The sequence below is a fragment of the Theobroma cacao genome, chromosome 3 (assembly GCF_000208745.1).
Source record: "Theobroma cacao cultivar B97-61/B2 chromosome 3, Criollo_cocoa_genome_V2, whole genome shotgun sequence".
Classification (NCBI taxonomy): Eukaryota; Viridiplantae; Streptophyta; class Magnoliopsida; order Malvales; family Malvaceae; genus Theobroma; species Theobroma cacao.
In genome coordinates, this window is record NC_030852.1 from 20965744 (window position 1) to 20973132 (window position 7389).

The window sequence follows — 7389 nt, forward strand, 5'->3', positions numbered from 1 at the left end:
TCACTATAATAAAATGCTTGTTATGTCTAAATCAAAATTAATTTACACTTTTGATAAAAATGAACAAAAATGTAAAACTTGCATGCTTATTAGGATTACTAAAAATCATTTCTTAAAGTTGAAAGATGTTCTAAAATGCTTAAGTCGGTCCATATATCATTAGCATAATACACCTCCCATAGAAGAAAACAAATATTATGTGACTCTTTCTATGACTATTCTACATTTTGTTATGTTTATTTGCTGCACACAATGGATGAAGCATTAACCAAAAAAATTAAAGGTGTGTAAAACCTACATTGTAACTGCATTATGATACTAAAATCAAATATTTAAGAACAAATAGAGGAGGTGAATATTATGATCCTAATTATTTTGAATCCATTGGAATAATATATGAAACACATCATCATATTGTCCTCAATCAAATGGTATGGTACAACGAAAAAAATAGTGTTAACTGAAATAGTTAATGCCATGCTATTAACTCTAGATTAGGACAAGATTTTTGGGGTAAAGCATTCTAATAGCATACCATATTCAAAATAGAGTTCTTAATAAAAGGAACAAAGTTACCCCATATGACTTATGGGATAAGAAAATCCAATCTAAGTTATTTGAAGGTTTGGGAGTATAGAACAATTTAAGGGTTCTATAACTGAAAAGAAGCAAATCTAGAAAATGAGGAATTGAGTGTGTATTTATGGATATGCACATAATAGTAAGGCATATAGATTCATGGTTATAAACCAAATGACTCATTTTCAATTAACATCGTGATTGAGTTAAGGGATGCCATTTTTGAAGAAATAGATGTAAATCAAGTCCTTGGTCAAATGAAATTGCTCAAGAAAGGTCATATGAACTTGAGAAGAATTTTTTAGAAATTGAAGAGAATGAAAACCTTGTACTTAGGACACTACCAAAAAACAAGCTTTTTCAAATGAAATTTTTCATTGGAAAAGGTTAAAATTCCGTTGGAAATACGTTTTTTCGACGGATTTCCAACTGAAAAATCCGTTGAAAATTCCGCCAGTAAAAGCCTCGTTGGAAATACTTTCCCTTGGAAATTCGTAAGAAATTTCCAACAGAATTTTTCATTGGAAAAAAATACATAATCCATTGGTTGTCCCGTAGTAATTCCTTTGGAAATTCTTTTCAAACGGAATTCCGTTGGAAAAGCATTTCCCAAAGAAAATTCTGTTGGAAATTTGCAATGGAATTTTTTGTTGGAATAGCATTTCCCATGGAAAATTTCGTTGGAAATTTCCAACGGACTTTGTTGTCTGAAGAGCATTTCCAACAGAATTTCGTTGGAAATTTCCAACGGAATTTTCCATTGGTGATGTATTTCCAACGGAAATTCTTTTACTAATTTTCAATTACATGTTTTGGTAGTAATGCTTTTCCAACAAAAATTACCAATTAAAATTTCGATAATAAATTATCAATTGGCATCCACAATTGACTTTCAAAATATATAAGAGAAACACACATTAAAAACTAAAATTCAAAGTCAAGTCATACAATTAAAAATTGTCATAAACACACAATATCTAAAAATGTCAAACACATATGAATATAAAGCTAAATGTGTTGTTAAATACCTATACTAAAAAGTATCCAAGTCTAGCAATGAAAAAGAGACATCATATCATGAAATGTTGCATTCTTACTGGTCAAGATTTGAGCTTGAAGTACCCGTATTTCCTTGTTTTGAAAGTGCATTAGTCACGATCATTGTTTCCAAACATATCATAAATTTACTCATGCTTTCTGCCATTGCATTCTTAATTTCTTCATGTATTTCCCCATGTATTTTCTCACGTATCTTACCCAAGTTTTCTGATAGATTTTTCACTTTTTCTTTTAATGCAATTGCGGGATTAGTAGTGTTTGAGTTGATAGGGTCACACACAGACTCAGATGTTGCTACATTGCTTTGTGTTCCACTAAGTAGAGCTGTAAGAGGCACCCGAGTACCAAACCCATACACGTGAGTGCGTGTAGTCTCTATCCCTCCAATTGCTTCAATCCAAGCATGCGGATCGAATTCTGGCTGAGAAGATGCATCTTCACCATAGTTTTGTGATAATACAAAATTATACATTTCCTATATAAAAAATTAAATAAGATTAGTATTCAATTATATAATCAACTTTGAAGTAAAAATTAATCAATTTTGTACATACACTCGTAGATTTAGACTTGTTATTTATAAAATCACCATGACCTACTAAACGTTTATAGGTGCGGTTGAACACTTTCAAAAAGCTAACATCTTGTTCCATCTCAATTGCTTGCATTTATTTACAACTATATATACTTAATCATAATCCATATATATAAATAACATGTAAGGAAAAACCAAAGTGAAACTACTAAACATACAATTTAAATTTAGTTTGAAAGAAAACCATACATATAAATGCGAAGTAAGATTAATTCATACTATTCTTTTTGCATCAACAACAAATGGAACTGAACCGCTAGTGTGCTTCGGAATGCTTCCTTGTTTTGGTGTTAAACGATTTTTCCTTGCTTTTTTTGATTTGTTTTGCCATTCTTCTGTACCCCATATTGTATCGATAAGAGCATCCCAGATTTCATTTGTGATCCATTCCCTTGACATGCTTTTGTAATCCCTAATGTTGTTTGTTTTGGTTTCTGTCATTGCTTTATTCCTCTATCTTAAAAGCATGTCTCTTAACTGATCGCAACAAATTTTATCCCATATTCGTTGAACCAAAACATCTTGATTTGTAGGCCAAACACATTTTTCCTACATCAAAATAATAGAGTAACTAAAAAAATTGATACGAATTAATTGAAAACAAAAAGTTATAATTTAATTGAATAACAAACATAGTACTTGAAATTTTTGAAACATTAACTCCTTTATGTCATTAGGGATTTTCCTCCATGTCTACCATGGACTGTGGAAGTGATTTTTTATGATCCTTGTTATTGTAGCCGTGACCCTTCACTCGAAAAAAGTACTTGTACAAGATAAAAGAAAATTATTACATATTAAAATATATAACAAATATAACTATTTCATTATAATACAAGATAACATGCCTTTCTCTAATAGGAGTTATACGCAATCTTTTAGATGGATCTATAGGAGTCTGTAATCCTACACCAAGCCCCTACCGCTTGACCTTGAGGATGTATCATCTACACTTGCACCTAAATCAATAGATGTGGATCTATGAGAATCTTGAGTAGATGTCTCATTATTTACTTGCTCTGCAGATGCACCCAACAAGATGGTGGCTTAGAGGGCACATCATTATTGACCTGCTGCATCTGTGGTTGAATGGATGGATTAGCAAACGCATTAGCATTTATAGGCAATGACATAATTCTAGCGGCATATGTTGATCTAGGTCTTAGTTTTGAATGGTTCCCTTTAACCATCGTTCTTGTAATATTTTTTTGTTAAAATTCATACATAAAATTTTTAAAAAAATTGAAACAAACTATAAAAATCATCAATTTACAACAATCAAGAGTAATTCCTAATCATTTATACAATAAAAGATGCCATTATAAAGTATTCATTTCAACAATTATGAATATAAACTATAATAATTTTATAACATGTCAAGATCTTTCAATATTGTAAAATGAAAGTTAAACAACTGTGTAACAAAAGATATAAAATTAATATCATATATATCTACCATTATCAATCACTTTCAGAATAAGCAAACTCATGTTCTTCATTATTATCACTATTATCACTAAAAGTTTCTTTGTCTTCATCTTCAACTTCATTTTCATCTTCATCTTTATTTTCATCTCCTTCCATGTCATCTTTTTCATCTTCATCTCTTTGTATGTCATCTTCTTCATCCTCAATCAAGAGATTAACCTCTTCATAATCACCACTTGTTAAAATTGTAGAGTTATCAAGTTCTTTCGATGGAGTAACATTAATTGAAATAGACACATCTTCTTGGTGTATTTTTTCATTCAAATCAATTTCATTTTCTCTATCTCCACTACTAGGAATGTGAAATCTACTCCTAGCTTTTGTTTTAAATACTGCAAACAAAGGAGTTAAAAAAGCAAAAACATATGAATAAGATTTTTATATGTTTTTTTATTGAAGGAACAAGGGAGGTTGCAAACAAACTTGTAAAATATTGTCTCAAATATGGGATTTGATCCTATTACTTTTGATGAGGCTATGAAGTTTTGGGATGTTGCATTTAGAAAGAAGTTATAAATGATGAAATGAACTTAATTATGGGTAATAGCACTTGGATTCTTATAGATTTACCTCTTAGTTGCAAACCAAGTGATTGCAAATAGATATTTAAAATGAAAATAAAAATTGATGGGACTATAGACAAGTTTAGGGCTAGACTTATAGCTAAGAGGATTTACACAAAAAGGTAAGACTGGTTATTTTTGATACATATGCATTGGTAGCAAAAATTGCTATAATTAGAATGCTTATTGCATTGACTTCAACATAAAATTGGTAATGCACTAAATGAATATGAAAACCACATTCTTAAATGGAACAACTTGAAAGGAAGAAAATAAAGTAAGTAAATTAATTAAGTCATTTTATGGAATAAACAAACACCTAAACAATGACATCAAAACCTTAATGAGATTGTTCAGGTTAATTGGTATCATATTAATAAATCCAATAAATATGGATATAATAACTTCAAACAATAAAAAAGGTGTCATCATTTGCTTATATGTGGATGATATGTTAATTTTTAGTACAAATTTAGAACAAGTTGAAAGTACCAAAAGATTCTTATTTAGTAATTTTATAATGAAAGACATAGGTGTTACAACTTTGATTTGGGAATAAGAATATGTAAAGAAAATGATAAATTAATTCTAATCTCACTATATTGGAAGATTCTCAAAAGGTTTAATCTAATTGATTGTGCTATAGTTGTAATATCTATGATCTATATATGAAATTAGTATCAAATAAAGATATGCCAGTTACACAATTGAATATGCATGAGTAATTGGATGTTTGGTGCATGCTATGACATTCATAAGGTTGGACATTACTTTTATAGTTGGTAAGCTTAGTAGGTATACAAGTAACCTAAAATAAATTGCATTAGGTTGTTGTGTACATAGTATTAAAAATACTTAAAGAAAGCAATTGATTATGACATCACATATTGTGGAGAACCTTTAGCATTAAAGGGGGTATATCGATGCAAGTTTGATAACTAATTTGGAAGATTATTCATCCATAATTGGGTGAAATTTCATGATTGGTGGGATTGCTATATCTTGGGTTTCTAAAAGACAAACATGTATTACAGATCTTACTATGGATGTTGAATTTGTAGCATTGGCCTCAATAGGTTATGAAGTGGATGATAGTGTAGATGTATGTCTTGCAAGCCAATCATTAGGTTGTGCAAAGATACATTCTTTTATATAAACATGTACATTTAATAAAAGACATTCTTTATTTTCACTTATATATGTATGTGTGTGTGTGTGTAGTTAACTAAGATGAAATAAAATTCATGGAATAATTTATGCTTTGCAGAAGGAATTATAAAATGCTATAATTATGAGATCTTTATTGCATTAAAGCAAAATTCTTAAAAGGTTTCTAGTATGTTTATCAAGAATTGGATATTAATAAAATTGAGATACTAGCTCAATGTTATGTTCCTCACTTATGAAGTAAGTAATCAATCTCATAAAATGAAGTATGAGGATACTTGAACTAACATGTAAGTATTTGTTATATGAACAAGTTCACTAAACATGACCCACCATGAAAATTCCATATGATATTATCACCCAATTTTCTATGGAATAAATTTTTATGTGGCAGTTGTGTAAGTGATCTATAGACTTAAGATCATCTAGTTGCCTTATATGTGAATTATTATATTTTGATACTATTTAAAGTGGTCCTAATAAAGGATGCTTGTTAAGGGATGATTGGGGAAATTACCACAAGCACACCAAAATTTAAAAATTTCCAAACAAGAGACATAGCACATCAAAATTTACAAGGATAATAGCATTATGTGTTTGCGACAATGAAAGAGGCTGTTGGGATCAAGAAGTTCATCATTAAACTAGGTATCGTTCCTAGCATTGTTAAGCCAATACTTTTGTATTGTGACAATAATAGAGCCTTTGTGCAAGTAAAGGAATCAAGCTTTCATCGTAGATCCAAACATGTATTTAAGCAATATAACCTGTTTAGGGAGATTATACAAATAAGTGATATAAAGATTGAATGTGTTCCTAAAGATGATATTCTAGTAGATTTATTCATTGAGGCTCTATCCCAATAGAAACATGATTGCCACATGGAAGGAACCAATATAAGATACATAAGTGATTAGTTTTAGTGCAAGTTAGAGATTGATAGTGTAAACTATGCCCTGCAAGCCAATCAGTTGATTGAACAGAGGTACATTCTTGTATTTAAGCATTTATAATTACTAAAAAGTATTCTTTATTTATAATTAAAAAGCATTTAATTAAGATTAAATATAATCCATGAAATAATGTATGCTTTACAAAAGGAATTATAAAGTTCTATAATTAGAGATCCTTATTGTATTAAAGTATAATTTGTAAAAGGCTTCTAGTTAGTTTTATCAAGAATTAGATCTTGATAAAGTTGAAAGATTGACACAACGCTATTTTCCTCACTTATGAAGTGGGAAATTGATTTCATAGATTGAAGTATAGGGATACTTGAACTTACATGTGGGTGTTTGTTACATGAACAAGTTCACTGAACATGACCTACCATGACAATTTCATTTGGTATTATCATTCAAGTGTTTATGAAATAAATTTTCATGCGCTAGTTGTTTAAGTGATACTTAGACTTGAGATCATTAGGTTGTCTTATATGTCTTAATCAATGATGTTCATAGAGGGATGGAAATTGGGTATAAAGTGAAACGTTTAAGGGCAAGTGAATGATCAATAGAGGATTTATCACCTTGAGTGATAATAAAGGTAATTTATTTTGCATCTTGACATGTAATAACTCAAAAGGAGTCCTTGGGTAAGGCAACATGAGGATTTGAGAAAAAAGTTTCTCGAATCTCATTAAAGAGTTATTTACTAGCTTCAAGTGCTATATGGCAAAGGCAATATCTATTAGACATCAAATCATGCTCTATGTCTTGCCAAGATATAAATTGATGAAAGGATATTAATTACATTGTAAGATTGTGCATTGAAAGGTTGAGTAAGATTAATAAGACTCTTCTTAACATTTGAGTGGTTATGATGTATTGCTAAATGCCAATCTTGACTTATAAATTTAAACTAATCAATTCAAAAATTTATGATGAATGAAAAGGTGTTTGATTCATCTAATCCTAGTTTTGTCCCAGATTATTGTTT